This window comes from Lissotriton vulgaris, chromosome 9, assembly GCF_964263255.1.
Source record: "Lissotriton vulgaris chromosome 9, aLisVul1.2, whole genome shotgun sequence".
Lineage (NCBI taxonomy): Eukaryota > Metazoa > Chordata > Amphibia > Caudata > Salamandridae > Lissotriton > Lissotriton vulgaris.
The window spans coordinates 264106757-264130693 of record NC_141697.1 but is presented as its reverse complement, the minus strand read 5'-3'; the positions used below and the strand labels follow the sequence as shown (position 1 = coordinate 264130693).

The 23937-nt window shown below is 49.0% G+C and overlaps 1 protein-coding gene across 5 annotated transcripts in view; it reads right to left on the bottom strand.

The window, feature by feature from the left end:
* The window catches only part of TTLL5 (tubulin tyrosine ligase like 5), a 1386223-nt gene that overhangs the window by 1086253 nt on the left and 276033 nt on the right, over positions 1–23937 (bottom strand). The gene's annotated exons all lie outside the window — the stretch shown is intronic.

The window sequence follows — 23937 nt, the reverse complement described above, 5'->3', positions numbered from 1 at the left end:
AAATCTAGGTCAGCGTCAAAATCCATGGGTGTTGCTTGAGAACACCCACTGCAATGCCGATGGAACGCCTACTTGAAATAGTGTAAGGCAACACAGCGACTTGCGCTGCTTTGTCTTGCTCCATATCTATGAGGCCATGTAGGGTGACTTTGCGTTGCCTCATTGATATGATTGAGGCACTTGTGTCGCCAAAGCTCAAAAAAAGGTGGCGCTCCCGCGGCGCAAGCCTCTCATAAATCAGCCCCAAAATATTTTGTTAGTTTTTTTAGGTCTTTCACCATCAGGTAGCTACATATAAAATATAAATGTGTAGTTTAAATGAAAAATAAATGTAATCAATGTGAAATGCACTGTAGTACATTATGAAACCTCTATTCTTCATTGCACTGCAGAGGTCTGGTTGTAACCAGATAGACACAGAATCTGCACCATGCCACAAACCTGTTCCACCTGCAGGCGTATACCATTTTGGTGGAGGGATGCCTGGCTGCAAGAATGACATCACAGACTTCTGAAGGAAGATCTAAAGCTGTCAACTGTCGCCGCTCAATCTCCACGCATCGAGGTGGAAGCTGTACAAGGCTCTCCCCACGGCACAAAGAGACCTTGCACCACGTCCGAGTCCAGATGCCATTCATGATCCATCAAGCACTGGCAGTTGAGATTGTCCGCCCTGGCGTTCAGAGAACATGCCAGGTGTTGAACCACCAAGGTAATGCCTTGATGTTCCAGCCATGTCCAGAGGCGCAGAGCCTCCTGACATAGGGTCCACGGCCCCACCCCACCCTGTTTGTTGCAATACCACATGGCAGTGGTGTTATCCGTGAACACCTGCACTACACTTACCCGGAGAGAAGGAAGGAATGCCTTCAGAACGAGTGGGATCGCCCGAAGCTCCAAAAGATTGATATGGAGCCGGGCCTCCGCCGCCGGAGACCAGAGGCCTCTGATCTCCGCCTCTCCCATGTGGCCTCCCCATCCCAGGAGGGACGCATCCGTCACCACTATGTGCTCCGGTTGAGGAAGGGGAAGGGATCTGCCATTGACCCAATCACGATTCGTGAGCAACCACTGCAATTGACGTGCAGTGTCCTCCGAGATCTGGACGTGATCGGACAGATTGCCCTGATGCTGTGCCCACTGGAACTTCAGGTCCCACTGCAGAGCCCGCATATGCAATGTTGCACTAGCAGGATGCAGGAGGCCATTAGGCCCAGGAGCTGGAGGGTCATCCTGACTGAAACCCAGGAAAGAGGCTGAAAGATCGGAATCATAGCCTGAATATCCCGGACTCGCTGCTCGCGAGGATAAACCCGAAACTGTGTCGAATCCAGAACCGCTCTGATAAAGGGGAGCTTCTGAGAAGGACTGAGGTGCGACTTCGGAACGTTGATGGAGAACCCCAGGAAGTGCAGGAGGTCGGCTGTAGTCTGAAGGTGGGTGACGACTGTCTGGGGTGAGCCCCCCTTCAACAGCCAGTCGTCGAGGAAGGGGAAGACTGACACCCCTGACCTGCGCAGATGAGCTGCGACCACCGCCATCACTTTCGTGAACACCCGAGGTGCACTTGTAAGGTCGAAGGGGAGCCCGGCAAACTGAAAATGTTCCTGGCCTACCGTGAATCACAGGTAACACAGATGGGACGAAAGGACAGGGATGTGAAAATATGCATCCTGCAAATCCAACGCTACCATCCAGTCTCCAGGGCAGTCAAGACCGGAGCCAGAGTCAACTTCTCCTTCCGGAGGAAGCAGTTGACGTTCCTGAGGTCCAAGATGGGGCGCAGACCCCCTTTGTCCTTCTTGGGGACCAGAAAGTAGTGGGAATAACAACCACGTCCTACTTCTGGCCCAGGAATGCGCTCGATAGCCCTCTTGGCTAGGAGGGCTGTGACTTCCTGCTGGAGAAGCACAAACTGATCCCCCAACATGCGGTGGAACTGCGGTGGCATGGCTGGGGGGTAGACTCAAAGGGGAGGGAGTAACCCCTTCAGACAATTTGCAGCACTCACCTGTCCGAAGTGACGGAACGCCAGTGGGGGAGGTGATGTGGAATCCTGCCACCCACAGGCATGGGGTGCACCCCAAAGCTCGGACTAGGAAGGCTTTGAGGCGGATGCTGCGGGAGCGGAGGTGGACTGACCCGCCCGCTGGCCCTCTGTGCCGCCACAGCGGCCTCCACACACGCGCTTCTGGCTGAACAAACGTGCAGGGGTGCCCCTTCCATGGCCACGAAAGGAACGAAAGGTAGACGTGGCCAGGTGTGTGGTGGAGAGACCCAAGGACTTGGCCATAGCCAGAGAGTCCTCGAAACGCTCCAGCACACTGTCTGCCTTATCGTCAAACAGGCAAGTACCATTAAAGGGCATGTCATGAGGGAGCTCTGGACATCTCCCGAAAACCCAGTGGACCGCAGCCAGGCATGGCGACGCAGGGCAACTGTTGTGGAGATCGCTCTCCCTAAAGAGTCTGCTGTGTCCAGCCCACAGCGAATGGAGAACTTAGCGGCATCCTTACCCTCAACAACAGCTTGGGAAAGGACAGCCCGAACCTCTTCTGGGCACTGGGGCAGTGTCTGCACCACTGTGTCCCACACAGCGTGAGAGTAGCGGCCCAAAAGGAATGCAGTGTTGACTGATTGCAGCCCCAGGCTGGTAGAGGAAAATAGCCCCTTGCCAAATAGCTCCAACATTTTCGATTCCTTATCTGGTGGGGCGGTAGGGAACGCAGTTTGTGAAGTGGTGGCCTGAATGACCAGGCTCTCCGGAGTCAGATGATTAGTTAAAAAGGCAGGGTCACCCGGTGCCGGGCGATCGACGCCGGGCCACGTTCTTGTCCACAGGAACCCCCGTGGCTGGTCTGGACCAGGTGCCCATCAAAACATCCGTCAAGGCCTCATTGAATGGGAGCAGAAGTTCCGTAGAACTTGCAGCCGGCTGAAGCACTTAAGTAAGAATGTTGGTTTTATGAGAGATAGGCAGATCGAGGTAAGGGCCTCAGCTGCTTAACGGAGCACCGCATAATAAGTGGCGCCTTCCTCAATGACAGTGGGAGGAGAAATAAAATCCGGCTCAGAGAAGAGGTCAAGGCCACCTGCATCCTCCGATTCCTCTGCCCACTCGTGTTCGGACACGCATTGCCGTGCAAGAGGGTCCTCCGACCCCTCCCAGTCGTCCCCCTCCTCCACAGCCCGAGGCATAGGCGGCAGCGGCGGGGTAGGCACATGGGTAAACAAATGCTCAAACGAGGGATGTCCGAATTTGGGTCCCAAGTTGAAGCAAAATTACCTGGAAACTCAGGAAAGGGCGGAGGTGGAAAAACGGAGTCCACGCCGGGAACGGAGCCGCAGGGGTCGCCGGGGCCGGAGCCACCGGCAGAGGGCCCTGGGGCGCCGGGGCCGGAGCCACCGGCTGAGGACTGTGAGAAGTTGGCCGGATATATGATGCTCACTAGTTCTAGTGATCACCTTGTATCAGTCCAAACAACCCTTATGGTGATTGGTTGTAAGTCAACCTTATAGACCAGCTATCCTAGTAGCGTGGACAAAAGCAGTCTTTAGGCTAAACTCTAGAGGGCGTGTTAAGCCAGCTCTTTTACCATCACATATACCCCTTGAACACCAAGTGAAAGGACACCACACAAGTTGTTATAAAAATAAAGGATATTTATTAATAACAAGTCTACCCTGAACTCTTTATGAGTCAGGGAGCTAAGCACAATACAAAACTCTTACGAAAATACTTCAAGTTGCACAATTTACACAAATGCCCGAGGGGTACGAAAAACCATATACACTAAAAGTGGAATGCGAAATACTAGCAGGTAAGTAACAAGATCCAGAGGCTTCAGGATCGCTAGGACTACTCTACTGGACCCTAAAGTTAGGAACAGGAGGCCTAGGGAGATCGGGTGCAGAGTGTGCACTCTCACGCGGGATGCGGGACAAAGTCTATGGAGGCTAGTATTTCTAAAGTTACTGTTTCCGGACGAATCCGACTAGGTAGACTTAAAACGAAAAAGGATCTGGACACTTGGATAGTGAACCTGCGTTGGAGCACCGAAATGCTCGGGTTACCTAGCCCAGGGGCTGCGGCTGCATAGGGTTCAAAAGACGTCGGGAATCCTCGTTGTAGTCTATGGAGCCTGAAAGAAGAAGTTGCTGGCAAGCGACCAGTGAAGATGTTCGGTGTGATCCAAGCCTGGATCGGTGATGGAGACGACCTGAAAGCAGAGGGGACTCAGTTCTTAATCACTAGCCAGTGATTGTGTGGGCACCAGGATGGCACCGGATGAGGTCACCGCGATCAGGTGACTGGGCGACGCTGGACTCTGCAGTCACACGGGCTAGGAGGCGTTGTCGGCGACCAGGCTGGAGGTGCGAGCTGTCCGACGAGGGTGTCTGCTGTCGGCGCTGCTGGAACCAGGATTGGAGCAACAAGCCTTGGCAAAGGCAAGCCCACGCGGTGGAGTCAAGATGGCGTCTGGAGTGGACCAGGAGGGTCCGGGGTGCTCCTCTCTTGGAAGGGAGCAAGGGCCAGTCTGGAGCAACCAGACCAGCGGTGAAAACGTCGTGGCACGTCGTCAGGCGGGTCACTGGCCAACGGGCAAGTGACCGGACAACGTGGGAAGCAGCAAAGAGCAGAAGGGCCCTACGCAGATCTCGTGGATGCTGGGGGGATGGACTTTGGTGCTGGAGCTGCTCTGGGTTGGGGCTTCTCAAACCCCAGTGCACTCACTCGAGGATCCCTCGGCGGTCGTGCTGGTTAAGCGTCGTGCAGGTTTTGAAGATGGCCGGTCCCTCAGGTCTCGTCGCACCCACGAATCTGAGCTGGGCTGATGATGCAGGTAGAGGTCAGAGATGCCAGGGAATCCGGGTCTCGTCGAGCTGGTCAGTCTTGATCCGCAGGATGGACGTGCAGCAAACCGCGATGCTTAGGTGGTGCCTGCGGGTGCAGGGTGGCTACTCCTTAGCCACAAGGGAGAGTCTTCAGAGAATGGCAAGAGTTCCTTTCGTGGAAAGTCCTTCAAGATTCAAGATTATCTAATTTGGGAAGGGGGCCCGCTCCTACCTTTATTCTAAGAAAAGGGGCTGGCACGCGACTAGGTCCTGCCCATGGGTGGGACCAGGAGGGGGGTGGTTACACCCCTCTCCCTTGTCCGGACTTTCCCCAGCTCAGGGGCTGGGGTGCCCCTGGAACTGGTTTGAGCTGGCATATGCACAGTGAGCACCGGGGTGCCACTTGCAGTCACCTTCCTCTCAGCCCTGACTACCTGGGATACACAAAACCCTGTCTGGGATGGTGCTAGCACCGCCCCTGACAGGAAACCCTTTGTCCAAGCTCTCCTCGCTGGAAGGACTCCCAGCAGCAGGAGGTCAGACTTGTGTCTGTGGTGGCAGCATCCATTTTGTGATGCTGAGGCTCGAGTTAACTTTAACCGGGGTTCACAGTTACATACATGTTGTGTCCCTCTAGAAGAGTGGAGTGCTAACCCCGTCGCCAGAATTGGCGAGGGGTTAGTATTCCAATTCGTATGACACCTTACTCGACATGTTTTGATAAAGCGATACCAAAGTTAGCAAATAACCGCAAGGATTATAATGCACTTAAGAGTATATGGTACGCGTTATCATGGAACAGCTATTAGGACTTGGGTCCGCAAGCTGCAGACGGGCTCAGCTCATGCCAGAGCACCATCTCACATAATTCCAAGCACTCTGCCTTCAGGATTGTTAAGGCCTGCCATAGGAGTGACTGATAGGAATACATGTGTCCATTTTAGGGTTAGATATAGGAATACTATATCTAAAGCAAAGGGTGATTCACCACCTTGCCCCAGCTGTCGTGCAGCCAATTGTGTCAGATTTGGATGGCCAGCCAGGGGTGGCATAATACATGCTGCAGCCCCTGGTAGGCCCTGGGTACACCTATGCCCTGGATACCTAAGGTATGCTGTACAGGGACTGATAAGGTGGCCCAGTACCAATTGGTAAATGCACCTAAGGTGCATGTGAGTCAATTTAGAGAGAGAACAGCTAGGCTGTGGGTCTGATTAGCAGGCCCACAGCCAGGGAAAGTCGTAAACCAGTGAAGCAAAAAGCAAAAATCGGGGGTGACCATAGGATTGCAGACCCCACTCTCCTACAAGGACCTTGCCGCACCAGGGCCGGAGCCGCCGACGGCGGGCAAGGGCCCTCCATAGGGACTGCGGGGCTCAAAGGCACACCGGCGGGAGCCCTAGGCCTGAAAAGGCGGTCCATGGCAGCAAGAAACTCTTGCACCTGGGCCGGTATCGCCGATGGACCCGGATAAGGTGCGTAGGCCGCGGGACTCCCAGGCTCCAACAGAGCCGGAGGGAAAGAACCCCTGGCCCCCTCGTCCACATCCGGATAGCAACGGGGGGACGTTGGAGAGCGAACACACTTCTTCGACTTCTTTTTGTGACGTCTCTTACCCGATTGCAAGGGGCGAAATTTTAGGCCCACATGCATCAAAAGAAAAAACGGTCGCAAACGGGCAGATTCTCAGAATCTGCCCCCTTGCGACCGGTATTTTTGCATTTGGGATGCATCATCCCAAATGCAAAAATCGCAATTTGATCAATTGCGATTGCATGTAAGGAATCGCAAATTGAGATTCCTTAAATACAATGCATTAAAGTTAAAAAATTGGCGGTTTCGCTAATAGGGGGCGCAAATTACCATGAAGTTAAACTTCATGGCAATTTGCAAAAACTTTGAAAATGCACTAAAGTGCATTTTTCAAAGTTCCATTTTACACATACACATGCCCTTGCATGCATGCCACGCAATTAAGGAATATTAAGGAATATTTAGAAATCGCAATTTTTTTTGCAATTTGTACATGCATAGGCTTTTGCGATTCCTTAATTGTGATTCCTTAATAATCCCAATTATGGAATCGCAGAAGCCTACCTTGATGCATGTGCCACTACGACCCCGAGGAGCGATGATGATGATGGCTCCGCGGACAGTCCCGTGAGCGACCCCTGGACCTTGAACGCGGAGACGACTGCCGGGCCTCCAGCAGCTTTCGGGACCGCTCCCGCAAAGCCTTCGGGGCCATGGCCAGACGATCGGGACATGACCAAGAGTCATGGTCGCGCTCCAGACAGTAGAGACAAACGTCATGGGGGTCCACCACCGGCATCGTACGGCGGCAGGACCCACAGGATTTAAATCCAGGCATCCCTACTTGGCACCAGGAGTCAAAAACTCAAAAAGATGAGAGACAAAAGTCTCAAAGTTTAGTCAAACAGTGACTAGGGTACGTGCTCTAACCTGATCTGTGCTTGCTGGCGCGGAAAAAGAAAGAACTGACGTCAGCCCGCATGGGTGGCGCCTACGTAGTCTCCGTGACGTCATCTCGGCGCTTACGACGCCAGCGACGGACGCAGAGCCGCTCGATGCCACCTACCAATGTGCAGGGGTACTGCTGACGAAAAACGTTCCGGATCCAGTCTGACGCCTGGGGATATTCTAAGGTAAGGAATCCATCTATCACTAACGTGTCTCTTTTAGATACAGATGTTAACCTATGATAGGCTGCTCTGAGATTTGGTTCACCAAGGGAAAAACGTTTTTTACTGCTCTGCAACTATAACCTTGGTAAGGCACAGAGAGAAAGCATTCAGTATCATTAGGGACTCGCCCAGGCCTTTGGCAAGGCTTTCAGATAGAAGCTGTTTTTCTTAAGTTATATGGCAGAATCAGTCATTTTGTTTTTACGCTTCGAGAATTTGGGAAGGTTTGAATGCAGATATTAATGATGGGTATGGTAACATTATTATGTGTGTCCAATGTAAAAATGGAGTGAAACAATATTAACCTCATCCATTTTGACTGGTTTAATGGCATTTGGTTTTAGATGAACAACTTACTTAACTTTGGTAAAGCGCTTTTTCTGATGGATACAGTAACTGCCTGTGGATTTCTCACCTTTTTCATCGGCCAGCACACTCCACCAAATCTGTTTACTCCGGTAGGTGGGTCTGGATTGTTAAATGGTGTGGAGAGAGATTGATTGATCCTTTACGAGGTCATTTGTCCGATATTCTCAGTTTCTCATTTTCCTTGCCACACACAATAGGGTTGTGCAGTAGCAACGGTCAAAGGCTACTAGTCTGTCTTGTCGCTCTTTCTTATTTACCAGACCATTTCTCTTTGTTTACATTTTCTATAGTCATGAGATTCATTAAGGGTCTCACTAATAGGTTTCCTCCCACTCCATTTATCATACCTCAGTGGGATTTAAATGTAGTCCTTACTTTCTTGATGGGGTCTCCCTTTGAACTCCTACATAGCTGTGTAGGAGTTCAAAAGGAACTTTTCTGGTGGATACAGTATCTGCCTGTGGATTCCTCACTGACCTACCCTCCTTCCCGTTGCCTGCCTTATTCTATCCCCTCAAGAAGTGGAGATAGGGTATCTGATTACAGGTGGAAGTGAGCCAGGTCTGCATCTTTTCATGCATTCTATACAAGGAGTAGAAAACGTTGCATTATTTCTGGTACTTATCCTCTGTGAGCTGCTAGGCTTGCCATGTCTATTTCTAGGGTTTGCGCAGTAATTATATACATGGTATTCCCTTCCTTTGTTTTCTTCAGTAGCACCTTTTAAGACCAAAGTTTTTTAGTGGTGGATTACTGGAAATGAACAATGAGTTTTGCCAACAAAACAGGTGCCTTAAAGTAGGTAAGATCTCATCAGTGAAGGGCACACAAAAGATGGTTGTCACCAAAGAGAAAATGCTAAACCTTCTCCTTACCTACAGTCATTGGGTATAAAAAGTGCAGATCTTACTATGCATAGGCACGCCAAAGCACATAGCTCTCCACAGTGTACTGAGCATCTCAGCATAAACAAAGATATCAGCTTGGTCTCCATTACAGTAGTGACAATATGTGGCTGAGGTGCAATATGAGATTTTTGGAAATGGGACATCTCTGCCACACAAAGCTTCAGCAACCAGAAAGAACTTTATGCACAATCACTTGGCAGAGATAAAATGAGCCATTCTAGAGCTATTTATTTTTACCTATTATTGCCATATAAGGGATACCCTTTGGGAAACCTGAGAGAGAATATGTCACTATATTCACAGTGTATGAAAAAAGCGATCTGGTCAGCCACTAAATCTGGAGCATGGCCAGTGGTACCAGTCTGAAGGTACCGATCTCTCTATACTGGACAAGCATTTTTTGTGCTTGGTATTTTCTTGGGACTTGAGGGTTCTTGATGCAGAACAGACTGTGAAAGGGTTTGTTTGGGCTCTCAAAACCCATGTAAGGAAGTGCAGTACAGAATTTCCAATTGTTGGAATTCCCAGAGCAAGAAGTCAACGTCCACACTTTAGCTGAGCGGGCACAGAGAGAGCACCCTTGTCAGAGTCAATAATAAAAATATGGGACAGGTTCCAATTTCCTCTACTGTGCAGAGGACATTGAGATTGGTTTATTAAGCTAATAAGGCAACTTGCGGTTGCTCAAGGACAAACAGTCATGAGGGTGCTTAGTCTGTTAAAAGAGACTGATCCACCCTGTTTTGTATGACCTGTCTGGGTAGAGAAGACTACTGCGTACAGATGTATGCATAAAGAGGGGTTAATCACATTGTAGGGCACTGGAAATCTTTGTTGGGAAAAATTGTGACAATATGGATTCATTACTACAAATCAACAAGGGGACCCTTTTGAGGCTTGAATTTCCTCACTGTGTTCTGAGCAAAATCGATACATTTCATTCCTTTCACCCTTTGTCTCCTGGATTCAGAGGCACATTTAAGGCTACCAACCTTAGAGTAAGGAAGGAAATGAGAAAGACAATCCCTGCACCTTCCCAAAACTCACTCCACTTTTCCAGCTAAATACAGACTGTTTTCCATGCACATAGGTAGTCAAAGAATGGCTTGTTTCTAAAGTCACCTGGAGATACTTCCAAACTAGTGGTGGAAGTGAGGGGGATCTCATGGGCATGACATGCCCATACTTTTTTAATTTTTCAAAAACGGTTCCCCTACTTTTTGTGAAAAGACAACCGTCCCGGGACAGATAATTTCAACAGTTGGAATGCTTCCGCTGAATTTTATGACAGGGAGCACGTCCAGTCTTGTGAAACTGAGGAAAGGGCAGAGAGGTGAACAAGCCTTGCCAGGGTGCCTGCCTGCCTGAAAGAAATGCAAATGTGCGCACCTGGTCAATCTGCAAATGTAAAAGATGCTTGGAAGCCAGTATTGGCTTTAATTGATGGTATAACTTGAAGCTTACTGATGACAGAAATGTATTCTTTTGGAGGTATTATAAGGGAGCTACAAGCTAAGCTGCAAATTGTGTGCTTTTAAAAGACATTTATTTTAAAAAAAATGTGTACTATGTACAATCTGAGTATTACTAAAATCTATATTTTGGGAGCACTTTTCTTTATCGTAAACCTTTTGCAGCAGCATATTTTATACTGTGTGTAATGCAAATTTAAAATAATGCCTTACATGTTCGCAGTGCTTTCTGATACAGACTGGGACCTCGTAGCAGTGGCATAGCAGGATGGGGACGAGGAGGGGTGCTACAAAGGCATGAATCGCCAGCACCCCCCCTACTCTTCAATGCAGCCGCCGCCGGGTGGTGAAGGCAGGGATCGCTGCCATGGGTGGCAAAGTGTGTAGCTAACCCACTGCCTTGTAGCACTAAACCTGCACAAGTCACGATTTTCCACTGAACCAAATGCTGGCTTCTGATTCAGTAATTGGCTTGTTAGTCCCTCCTTAGTACGGCCTTGCCGTCATTTGTAACCTCCCATGGCCACTGGATCCTTTACTTCGGTTGTTACACGGTACATGTTATTTAGACTTGTAAGCACTACTTTCTTCATTGAGTTCTTACTGCAGGCACGACTTGCTTTTGCCTACATTCGGCGGGCGCGTTATTGTAGACCCGTCTTTTCTCGTGTGTTTCCACTCCAGCAATTATAGTCTTTTATCGTCCCAATATCACACACACAAACGCTTTTTTGCGGGCCGCCGGTTCCCATCCGGTCGCGTTGCTCAGCTTCTCAATGCTGCATTCCCAGTGGTGCCAGAGACAGATGAGCAAAACAACAAAGGAGAGATGACAATACTGATATGTTCATTTAGCAAATTCTTTTTCCAAAATACAGATAACGGTTCAATATCCGGAGGGGCTATTCAATAGCTGTTTATTCAAAATTATTCAAAATGAACACAATTTAAACTTTAGTGCACCATTTCGGGTTATATTCTTATCCAACAATGAAAATTAGGACACAAAAACAGTAAAAGAACTTCAACCATACCATCACTCATCAGACATATCACATTCAATCCACTTTCATTCAAACAATCATAAAATGTACCACACACAAACTGGAATTGAGTAAGCCAGTTGGCGAAATATCGGGTCTACTATAAGGTTCTGGGGCAATTCCTGAAAATTGCAAACAATACACTTCTATCAATTCACTTTTGAGGATTCGCCTGTCGAAAGCTGCGCAAGCAGCGTTTCGCGCAGGCTAAATCTTTTGTTTTGCAGTATGTGGGCTTTGTCCCGCCTCAGTCTTCCATTGGCTAGCTCCATAAATGGAGGCTAGCCATTGGAAGACCGAGGCTTCCGTCATTCTGTGAGGCGACTCGTGGGCGTTCCTGAGATTTTTTCTCATCCAGCCCCTTTGTGACGTCATTCCGGCGGTGGGCGGATGTTATTTTTTTTTTTTCTCGTCCTGTTTTGGTCAGTTTCAAAGTGTCCTTTGCAGGAGTGGGCTGCGAGATTGAAGTTGCCAGGATGCGGTGGGCTGTGCGATTTCTTTCCTTGCAGGTAAGCGGCATTTTTAAATATTTTTTTTTATCCAGTTTTCGCCCCCCCCTCCCGCTGTCCGTGTGCCCGTTCCCGCCCCCTCCCCCCTCCCGCTGTCCGTGTGCCCGTTCCCGCACCCCCCTCCCGCTGTCCGTGCTTTTCCCGCCCCCCCTCCCGTTGTCCGTCCCTTTCCCGCCCCCCCCTCCCACTGTCCGTGCCTTTCCCGCCCCCCCTCCCGCTGTCTGTGCCTTTCCCGCCCCCCCCTCCGCCTGGCTGCTTTCAATGCCGCGCCACTTGTAAATAAACTGAACGTTTCATTATCAAAGCCGAGCTAAGGTTCACGGGCTTTGATCATATGTGCACGGTGCAGACCTCCACATGCTGCTTTGCCCCGCAGCCCCCAGCTGTTCTACCTCACAGGAGCTGGTCTGCAGTGCCGAGGCGGGCAGGGCGTAGAGTGCGTATCCGCAGCATGCAGGGGCGAAGTTACCGTTGGTGCAGCGGGTGCAGTGCACCGGCATCCATTGAACCTGATAATTGCTGTCCTTTTTACTACCTCAACAGCAGCCAAAGGGGCTTTTTTTCCTTCCTTGCACCAGGGCTTATTCCAGCCAAGCCACGCTACTGGTAGCATCCAGATATGTATATGATCGGCAATTGCATGCCTTCTGAATTCACTTATGATGAACCCATCGTCTTTTTCTGCTTCACCAGCAGGGGCCTCCGAGCTCCAGCCCCCCCCCCCCCCCTACCCCCCTCAGCACAGTACCCTGGCCTGAGGGCTCCGGAGGGGGACCCCTCAGGCTTCGTTGCACCACTGAAGCATAGCTCTCCTAGCAGCAAGTACCGGGGCACAGGATCCCAGGAGTGTGACGGGCGCACCCAAACCAAATGATAGCATTTTTACTGCCTAATTACAGTGTATGCGGTAATAATGTTCCATGCTTAGGTCCCTGTCCCCATTAAGAGTCTTAACGTTATCTGGAAACGAGCGAAGATGTGTCACGGTCATGTTAGTTTCCATGCAGTCCCACGTATGTCATCAGGGTTACTCTGGCCACTGACGAGCCAGTCGCAATGTCCAGAACTGTAGGACTGGTCACTACTAGTTCCATCTCCTATTCTATAATTCTCGCGACAGGCGATTGGAGACACTTCTAGCTTGTCTCAAAGTTGAGCGTGCTACCTTTAAGGTCACAGGTTAAAATCCTTTTGAAGTCAGTTCATGTTTGCAAAGTATAAGAAGTGAGTGCATGGAGTGGGGTAGTAGAAGTTGTGTGTTTTTTCGGCATGAGGGGTTGATCGGATAATTGATTAATGCATAGGCCAGATGTCCCCTCTCCCCCCTAATCCCCCCCGCTCCTATAACTATATGAAAGGAATCGGTAACCAGAGCAATTAATAAATAGAAATCAGTAGCTCTCTCGGCCTATTGGGTTTGACTAAAGGTTTCATAATCAATACGCCACTTACTTTAGGCTTTCACAATGGGTTGACACAATTGTTAAACTTCTGCCTATGTGCTTCAACAACAGGATTTTCAATAAACACTCCCTGCCTTCAGACTCTGAAATAGAGGATTTCACAAGCAATAAGCTTCTGCCTACTGGCTTTATCAAGATGTTCTCCACTGGCTATGAGCATTGACAACAGTTGTTTATATGACAGCAGGCAATTACAGAGTTAGTATTTACAATTCTTAAACGCTACTCGCGCACAAGGGCTAGAAGCACAGGTCTTAGTTACCAGACAGCTGGGCAAGTATGCATAAGGACAAGGGTGCACAAAGGGTGACTTGTGCAAGACAACAGACAATTTTAGGGCACAGTTTTTTAAAAGTTTTGGAAAAAGGTATAGTACCCAGTGTGTCGTGGGCCCTAGTGCAAGGAAGGAATGGACCCCGCTGGCAGCAGTTTCAACGGTGAAAGATAGGGTTGATCAGGGTTGAATGCACCCTCTCCCCCCATCCACCCCCCAGTCCAAGTGCCACTGCACCTGGTACACAATTGGAAGCTACGTCCTTGGCTTTGGATATAAGCCACTAATTTTTCCCACCGTGTCTGGAGACAAACTTTCCGTGGCCGCAGGATCTGGCACCGTCCAATGAATCGCAAAATATTTGCACTTATAAGAACATTGGGTCTGCTCGCTGTCAACTGGAGAGTCACACAAACAAGACCCCAGGGGTTCATCTTTTATTTCCCTGCACACTAAACTCACTAAGGAGCTGTGCTTGCTTCCCTGCCCCCTGGCTGTGCTTGCTTCCCTGCCCCCTCACTGTGCTTGCTCTCCTGAGTGTGTGTGTGTGGCTTTGGGTGGGTGTGTGTGGCTTTGGGTGGGTATGTGTAGCTTTGGGTGGGTATGTGTAGCTCTGGGTGGGTGTGTGTGGCTCTGGGTGGGTGGGTGTGGCTCTGGGTGGGTGTGTATGGCTCTGGGTGGGTGTGTGTGGCTCTGGGTGTGTGTGGCTCTGGGTGTGTGTGTGTGTGGCTCTGGGTGTGTGTGTGTGGCTCTGGGTGTGGCTCTCTCTGTGTGTGTGGGTCTGTGTGTGTGGGACTGTGTGTGTGTGGGACTGTGTGTGTGTGGGACTGTGTGTGTGTGGGTCTGTGTGTGTGTGGGGGTCTGTGTGTGTGGGTCTGTTTGTGTGTGGCTCTGTATGTGTGGCTCTGTGTGTGTGGCTGTGTGTGTGTGTGTGGCTGTGTGTGTGTGTGGGTGGGTGGGGCTCTGTTGGTGTGTGTGGGTGTGTGTGGGTCTGTGTGTGTGGGGGGGTCTGTGTGTTTTTGTGTGGCATTTGCCAGAGATTAAACTATTGGCATTGTAAATGACAATGCCATTTATTTATCTGTTTTCAAAACCAACACATAAATACAAATTTTGTCATTTACAATGCCAATAGCTCAAACTTTTCAAAAGGCGAAACCATTGCATTGTAAATGCTTGTTGTTATTGAGTTATCAAAAACTTTTAACACTAAATGAGTGTCTAGAAACAAAACCCAGTGCCAAACAACTAGGCACCTGGATGTCAAAAGTAGACCCAACACGGCCTACACGTTTCGAATCCTTATTAATAGCAGGATTCTTTTCAGGACCATAAAACGCTCCGTCAAGTGAACAATGAAGAATTATTTGAGGGAGTGTGGTGGCTCCTCGAGGGGAGTTGCAAGTGTCCGTAAATGGCTGTAGTCAAGTCTTCAATCCAGGCGCAGGAGAGAAGAGTAACCGGGCGGTGTTTGGCTCGTGTATCCGGGAGAAATGCCGGCACAACTAGGCGGATGTTCGCAGCGTCAGGGATTGATTCAAAACGCCGTACTTCGGAGTATTGTAAATGACAAATATTTTATTTATGTGTTGGTTTTGAAAATAGCGAAATAATAGCTTTGTCATTTACAATGCCAATAGTTTTAACTTTCGCAAATGTGACACCTTTAGGATTTTTTCATGCAATATGTGTTGTATTTACGTGACTTATATGTATTGATATTACAAATAACAAAGTTACCTTCTTCCACAAAGTCCAGTTGTTCAGGGGTGTCGCCGTGCACTGCCCTGCCTTCATGTTCAGAGTCATATTCAAAGCTTTCTTCTTCATGCACGGATTCCACAGAGGACATTGTAAAATGCAAGAACTGCCGGTGAAATGGAGGAGAGGCCAGGGGGCCTACATCGTGGCGCCTAATCGGAAGCCGCCCCCCTCGGGGAGAGCACCGGCACCCCGGGACCTGGCGTGCCCCACGGACCGGACGCTGCTGTGCCTGGAAGCAGTCATACCTCCAGCGGGGCTGTCTGCTTGTGGTTACCTGTGCTCCGCGTCACTGACGGAGACACTAAAGCCGAGGGCCCGCCCACTCCGTCGCTAACAGTATTTTAACACGTCTCACACTGGGGGCTGAAAACGATCTACGACAGAAATCACTGCATTTAGGAAACACTTCTACAGAAAGCTTGTTTTATTTTCCTGGCGCAGCTCATTACATTTGCTTTAATTTGGTGGATTCAGCCAACTCACGCTGCTGGCTGATGCCACACTAAGGGTAGACTGCGAGGTATAAAAATGCCAACACCACAAAATAATACAATTTAAAGGATGAAGTATGGCTAGTGATAGTGACTTTAAAATTCTGGCTCCAGCCTGGGCTGCAGAGCTAATTCCATGTTGGTCTCTGATCAGTGGGCGCGCCTAGTCGATTGACTGAAGCGGAATATGTTTTCACTGGTTCAATGAAAACTAGGCCTCCTCTGCGCCATTAGCAGCAAGATGAACACACTTAACATGCCTGTGCATGTACTTTCCATAAGATAAATGCACCTACGCATAGTTAGCTCGCATCCCAAGAATGCAGCGAGACACATACAGGGCAGCCACCAGTCAAGCACCTTACTGTCAGCTCCCATGGCGCGCGCCCGGCCTCTCCTGAAAGGGTCGTTAGGATACTGGTCACATACCCTGCAGCTAAATGCGTGTTTGGACCATTGAGGCTTAAGCACCAACTGTGTATCGAAATTGCTAAGCAACAGTCGACTTCACGTCGCACATAATAGGTACTGCCACGGAGTTCAAGACGGAGCTCGGGGCACTCCATCACTGTTAATCAGTGCCAAAAATTCAGGGAAACCTACAATATGCTGCCAGAGCCAAGACCCTTTGGTTGCTAAGACAGAAATGTAAATAACTCTCCGGTGTCTACCTGCGCATAACCACGACCGCCGCCTCCCACAGGATTTACGATTCACAAATTTGGAAATAAAAGTTAAAGTGGCCCACGGCAAATACTGGGAATACAATCTTGTAAATGCAGTTCAGAACAGCAGGACCCAAATGTATGCAGTTAAATGGGCAAGTATTTAGTTAATGAGAAGGAAGCAGAACAAGAAAGCAGCCCGGGCTGGGCGGAAGTCAGGCAGCCCTCCTCGAGACAGAGGCGGGGCCTGACCAGAAGCAGGAAGTCGAGCGCGACCGGAGCTTCCCACGAGGCAGGCTGCAATGGCTGGCGCAAGGCTCCGGTGCAGAGAGAGGAGAGCCCTGCGTGCAGCCGGCGTCCGCCCGGGAAGCCAAGGAGCGGAGTGCCAGTGTCCCTGTGCCCGTTGACGCCGGAGGGAGCAGCCCCGGAGCGGGACCTGACTGGGCACGTTGTCTCCCCGGAAGAGTCCTGCGGAGTAGAAGTCCCGGTGAGTGGGGCTCCGTGCTTGCGTTTCAGCAGTAGTATTGCGGCCACAACGTTAAGCGTGCCCGGTAATGTCGCCTGGAGTGTTAGGAGTCCAGATTACATGTTACGCTTTTTTCAAGCCACTATTTTAATGATGTCTGTTTGAGCTCGTAGGGAAGAATAGGGCAGCAGGAACTCTGACCTCATGTTAAATTTAACTTAAAAACATGGCACTTGGGAAATGCCTTTGGAGTTTTCGCCTTCAGTGTTTAACTTGGATTGATAGTGTTGTTGCTCCTGCGAATAAAAATACAAGCAGTTTGACCCATTGATGGCTTTAGACATGAGAGCACTGCAAGGAAGTGTTTTCAAAGGGATAGGAGCGTTTAAAAACATAATATTACGTGATTAGTGCTCAGCAGAAAACCATGGCGCCCAAAAAATAATAAAAAGACAGCTTCATAAACTAGCCCGTGCTGATGACGCACACGCATTGCACGCAAACAGACATGACATTATTTAAAGGAGTATGCATTTTATTTGCAGTTAACACTGCAGCCATGCTTCCGATACTGATCAGAACGCTAAATTATACATACAGGTGGCTTGTGAAGCATAGTGCTGTTGCGTCAGCACTACTCTTTCCCTGTAATAATTTCCGATTTCCCACACCTTCCCTCCAGCCTTTACTGTAACCAGCATTATTCAGTAGTCACATGCTGAACTGTAATCACATTGCCAGCAGAAGTAGTGCGGCCACAACGTTAAGCGTGCCCGGTAATGTCGCCTGGAGTGTTAGGAGTCCAGATTACATGTTACGCTTTTTTCAAGCCAGTATTTTAATGATGTCTGTTTGTGCTCGAAGGGAAGAATAGGGCAGCAGGAACTCTGACCTCATGTTAAATTTTACTTAAAAACATGGCACTTGGGAAATGCCTTTGGAGTTTTCGCCTTCAGTGTTTAACTTGGATTGATAGTGTTGTTGCTCCTGCGAATAAAAATACAAGCAGTTTGACCCATTGATGGCTTTAGACATGAGAGCACTGCAAAGAAGTGTTTTCAAAGGGATAGGAGCGTTTAAAAACATAACAGTACGTGCATAGTGCTCAGCAGAAAACCATGGCGCCCAAAAAATAATGAAAAGACAGCTTCATAAATAATGAGCATGTTCATTACGAGGCGCAGTTTGACCCATTGATGGCTTTAGACATGAGAGCACTGCAAAGAAGTGTTTTCAAAAGGATAGGAGCGTTTAAAAACATAACATTACGTGCATAGTGCTCAGCAGAAAACCATGGCACCCAAAAAATAATAATAAAAAGACAGCTTCATAAATAATGAGCATGTTCATTACGAGGCAGCTTGCAAATAATAATTTAAAGCCTGCTTTACAAATAATGCTAACAGCGAACATGTTATTCAAAAGCCAGAATTACAGATAATGGTCACAGCAAGCGTGTTCATTCAAAGCCAGCCTCGGGAAAACGAAACTAATGAAAAGCGAAACTGACACTGACACTGCACACAGCAAGCAGCGCGCTCCCGAGGTGAAATCTGACAATGTAAAGGCGCGCGTCTGATTGCTGTCCACTTTCCCAAATACGGGTAACATTAGTTGTCGAGCTGACAGCATTCATGCTTTCGCATGAATGCCACGTCAGCTCGACCTAAAAATATTGTAAACAATTAAGCAGTGAATCAAACCCTGTTTGGTACAGTCGGATACTACAGTGCCCATCCATTTCTGGTGCTATGAAGCAGTTTTAAAATCTTCTTAGAGTTTCTTGCTGGGACAATGACGGCAACAATACACTACTAATCATCACTCTGTTGAACGTGTGACAATTCCAGGCCCCCCAAAGCTATAACAAGCATTTGCAGTGCAATAGGTCTTGCATTTACGCGAGTTTAAGCTATTGGCATTGTGAATAACAATGGCTTTTATTTATGTTTTAAAAACCAAAACATTAATAAAAGACATTGTCATTTAGCTGAGACTCGTGTAAATGTGAGACCTATTGCATTGCAAATGATTGTTTTTTAATGCAAAGTCGTGTCATATGTTGAACGTCATCACAGGAAGAACTATTTGTCCATGCTACACCAGTTTCATTAACCTCTCAGTGTTTAACTCTTTCCGTGCTCGTGACGGAACCGTTCCGTCACGAGCCTCGGGTGGGCTGTGCTGGTGACGGAACGGTTCCATCACGGCCCGCTCGCCGCGCCTGCGCTGACGTTCTAAAGAGCGGGCGGGGCCGTGACGGAACCGTTCCGACACAACAGCCCACCCGAGGGCCGTGACGGAGCGGTTCCGTCATGAGTACGGGAGCGCCGCTCGGCTCCGCCTCCCCCTTTAGCGCTGCGGCGGAATAGCCCCTGCAGCTAAGGGGTTAAGAAAATGATCAGGTAAAGCCTGTGTGTGGTCAGTGGAGCCCACTTGTGTCTTCCTCTTCCTAGCCATGCATTGAGAGCGGCCAGGGGAGGCCAGCTGCTCCCGGGGTCAAGACGTGTCTCTGCTCCAAGGGAGATTTATTTTATTTTAGGTCATTTTTATCGCACACGAATAATCCCCAAGGGGATCTCTCGGCGCTGGAGAAAACGACAGGCGGTCTGTGAGGAGCGGCATAAAAGAGCCATGTTTTAAGCAGTTTTTTAGATTGGGACATGTTCGGACATTCCCGGATTTGTTCAGGGAGGCCATTCTATAATTTGGGGGCCAGATGGGAAAAGGAATGACCCCCCCATTTTTATCTTCCTGAATCTGAGGCAGCACAGCAGCTTCCGCTTACTAGATATAAGCTGACGTGTAGGTTGATACCATTTTACTTTGTTCGTCAGATAAGCCGGACCCAGACCATGCAGGGCCCTAAAGACCAAACAACATCTCAAAGGTGGCCCGTTTCTTGACTGGAAGCCAATGTAGTTGGCATAAAAGAGGCAGAGAAGGGGTTCGGGCTGGCTTATCGAGGGAGAGGCGGGCAGCTGTATTTTGCACGACCTGTAGTTTGGATAAAAGGTCTCCCTGATTCCTACCAATAAAGAATTTCCATAATCAAGGCGACTGATTAACAGCGCCTGGATGAGAGTCTTTCTAGCGCTGAGCGGGATCCATGGAAAAATCTTTCTCAACATCTGCATAGTCCCAAAGCAAGAGGCTGCAAGAGTCTTCACCGGTTTCTCCATTGAGAGCTGACTATCTATCTGTATCCCCAGGTTCTTCGCCCAGCTTCTTGGGGAGGGGGCCTCTCCTAGTTCTGATGGCCACCAGTCTGGGGACCGCAGGTCCACAGCCTTGCCAAACTAGAGTATCTCGGTTTTAGCGGAATTTAGTTGTAGAAAGTTTCTCTCCATCCAATCTGCTATGTTAATCATACACCTCAAAAACTTTGCTTTCGTTTCGGCCGGATCTCTCTCTATGTGTACAATCAGCTGCGTGTCATCAGCGTAAGATATAGTTTAAAACCCACAGTTCCTGATGATTGAGACCAGTGGGGCAACATATAGATTATATAATGTGGGACTCAATATAGAGCTCTGCTGTACCCCCTTGTCCACTGCAGCTAGAGATGACACATGGCACCCTAATTGGACAGATTGAGTTCTATCAGAGAGACAACTCTAAAACCATTTAAGGGCTAAGCCTCCGACACCAATCTCTTGCAGCCTGTTTAGCAGAATACTGTGTGAAATAGTGTTGAAAGCTGCCGACAGGTCCTGCAGCACCAACATAGCTGGAGAATCTCAGTTGAGCGACGTCCTTATGGTATCCGTGACGTCGAGCAAAGCGGTTTCCGTGCTATGAGATGCACGAAAATCTGAATGAGAGGGGTCCCGTATCTTATTCTCGTCTAAATAATTAGAGAGGTGTTGATTCATTATTGTTTCCATGATTTTGGACCAACATGGGAGAAGAGAAGAGAAATAGGTCTATTGTTTAGTGCTTCTGTGGGGTCTGCTAGTGCCTTTTTCAGCAGAGGTTTTACACGCGATACTTTCCAATTACGAGGAAAGATAGCAGTAGCTAAGGAACTATTACATATGTCTGCCAAAGTGTCTGCCAGGATAGGGGCAAGCTCCGATCCTGACTTGGCCTTAGCCAATAAAGCACCCACTTGTTCTCCCGTGATAATGGGAAAATTATTTAGGCTTGGTGAGCCAGGGATTGCCTTAGGAGCCTGCCTGTCATACATATCCTCTGTTTTCCCAAAGGAGCGGTATATGGTGTCAATCTTATTGGTGAAATGGGACGCTAAATGATTACAGAACTCCTGTGTTGCTGGCGGTAGCGGGTTCTTGGCCCGCGGGCTAGTAAATTCTCTTAGAATGGTAAAAAGCTCCTGTGATGAGTCTTTAGCCTCCATAATCCGGGTGCTGAGATGAAATCTCCTGGCCGTATTGCAGCTGTTTAGATACCTTCTATGGGCCTCGCGATAACAGCGTTCATCTGATGCTGATTTGGACTTACTCCACCTTCTTTCTAATGATCTACATGCAGTCTTCTCCTGTTTTAGTGTGGCGGTATACCATGGCGCAGGCCAATCTAGTCTGAATTCTAACCCTCTTCACAGGTGCGATCACATCAAGTACCTCCACAATAGAGGCCTCAAATAACTCTAAGGCCAAGTCACAGTCGTTCTCGCTAAATGATACAGGGGGGCGGGGGGGGGGGGGTATAGAGCCTGCTGAAAGCTGAAGCTGTTCCTCCAAGCTCTGCGAGATTCTGTGCGAGGTTTCGAACGTTCAGATGACCTCAGCTGGGTCCAATAGAAAAGTAGTGCCGAGTGATCTGTCCAGTCCACTTCTAACGGAGATCAGCGTGACAAGGAGGATAGAAGCTCCTTCAGACTCCCAGCCCCGCAGCACGTGTTGTTGGGGGAGCCTGGACTAGCAGAGACCTGTTGCTCCGAAGGTCAGCACCTCACGTCAGGCTCTCATCCCCTTGTGTGTTAACGGGAATCGGGAGCTCACTTCAGGTTTCCACGGCTCCATCCCTTTGGCGGCTGCTAGAACGGGTGCTGTTTTAAAGTGGCCGCCACTCGCACTCGGGGTCTATACTTAACCCCTCAGGAGCATCAGTTCCGAGGGCTTCCTAAGTGACAGCAGCAGCAGTGGCAGCATGCCAGGGGCCCGGCTAAGCCCGCGCGGCAGCCGGTGTGAGGGAGGCGCACGCGCTGCCGCTTTATATAGCCCTCAAAAGCGGCTCCTGCCCGGTCAGGTGCCGGTCAGCATACTATGCGCGCTAGCCGCCCCCGAGGGACGCCCGTGAGACCTGCGTAGAGCACCGGCTTCTCGTCGCGGAGTGCCACGGGGGTTTGCCAGGGGCCTTGGAGGGGAGCCAGCCACTAAGCAGCAGTTATTATTCAGCAGCTGGGCCGCGCTGGTGGTCCCGGTAATAAACACAGGGAGCCCTTCCACATGGCACCGAGCGCCAGGAATCTCAGCAATGAGAGATAGCGGCTCCGTGTTCAACGCCACAGCGTGCCTCGCCCAGCTCCAGCATTTGTGTAACGATAAGTGGACTTGTGTGAGAGCGCGAGGCGTGCTTCTGCGAGGGGGCAGTACGCCTGACCACAGAGAGTGACTGCGTGCTGCCCTCGGTAGTACCGCTGTATCATTCCGCTACTGAGTTCAATTTACAGGTGTCATTCTTTTCTGCGCGAGGGGCGAGGCGGTGCCAGGCAGTCTCCTTCAAAATATGATGGCGACCGTTGGAAATAACCTATTTGGACGACTCTCCGAGGGGCAGCTGTGTAAGAAGGAGGGGGAGGTTTGGCGCCCGGTGCAGTAAACTGGGGATGTGCCGTAGGTGTGTGTGTGCGTGTGTGCGTGTGTGCGTGCGTCTGTGTTGTGAAGAAGAGGCGTGCGAGCGTCACAAATTTAGAAGGTGTGTCGGATGGACAATCTCTCTACCCTAATCCTTCAATGTTTGCTTGGGGCCTGTCTCGGGATGTGCAACTATGGGGAAGTGGGCCAGCTAACTAAGGGCGCGGTCTAATTAACAGGGACACAACGTCCTTTGTAAACAGTCTTACTTGAATGAGTTTTAATGAAGGAAGTAAAGCAACAAGGTGGCTGTTGAACTGTTTATATCAAATTAAATCCGACAATGTTTTATTATGTTTAAACATAATGCCAAATGCCACAAGGAGGTAAAAAAAAAAAAACAACAGGTGCACAATTTTTTTGTGAGATTGCCTAAAATAAGTCACAAAGTGACCGGGCATCTGTATAAAACTGCCTCAGTTACTAGGTTGGGGTAAAACACAATTACGACCACCGAGTCAGAGAATGCTGTGGATCATCCCAATGTTAACATGGACACAGACACGGAATGCGAATATCAATGCCGTAGGACAACGAACTTAGTAAAGTAAACCACTTCATCAGAGTACCTCAATGCCACAGTTCACCGAACAGACACATAGAAATAAAGCACCTTAATAGATACAATTATTGGTTAATGCACCTCCTACAGAGACCTTTCCTATATTAAATCAAACTACTGTAACGACCCTCTAATTTAATAATTGATCTACTGTTGAAGGTAAGCAATAAACAATAATTGGTAGTGGAAAAGATGGCGTACACAGGAAAGTGTTAGGAGTGTGGGAATTACATATGCAATACTAATGATCATTCACATATTTCTAACACTGTCGATGGTCACAAACTCAACTATTTATTAACTTTCCTCCACACTTTGCGTTTCAAAACTTGTACAAAAAAGATAGGTCTTGTGGTGCCGAGTTGCCGGGGCTCCATGTGGCGTTCAACATTCTTAACCTAGGTACATTTTTTGCAATATATCTCAACACTTGAAGGGGTGGGACCAAGGAGTTAATTAAGGTCCAGTGTCCATGCTCCTTATGCCTACATTTAAACCAACAGAAGGACACTGTTCCTATGGCAGGGTGAAACATGTCACCCATATGCCTAAAGAAGAAAAAGAGAGAAGTGAAAAAGAAGATCCTAG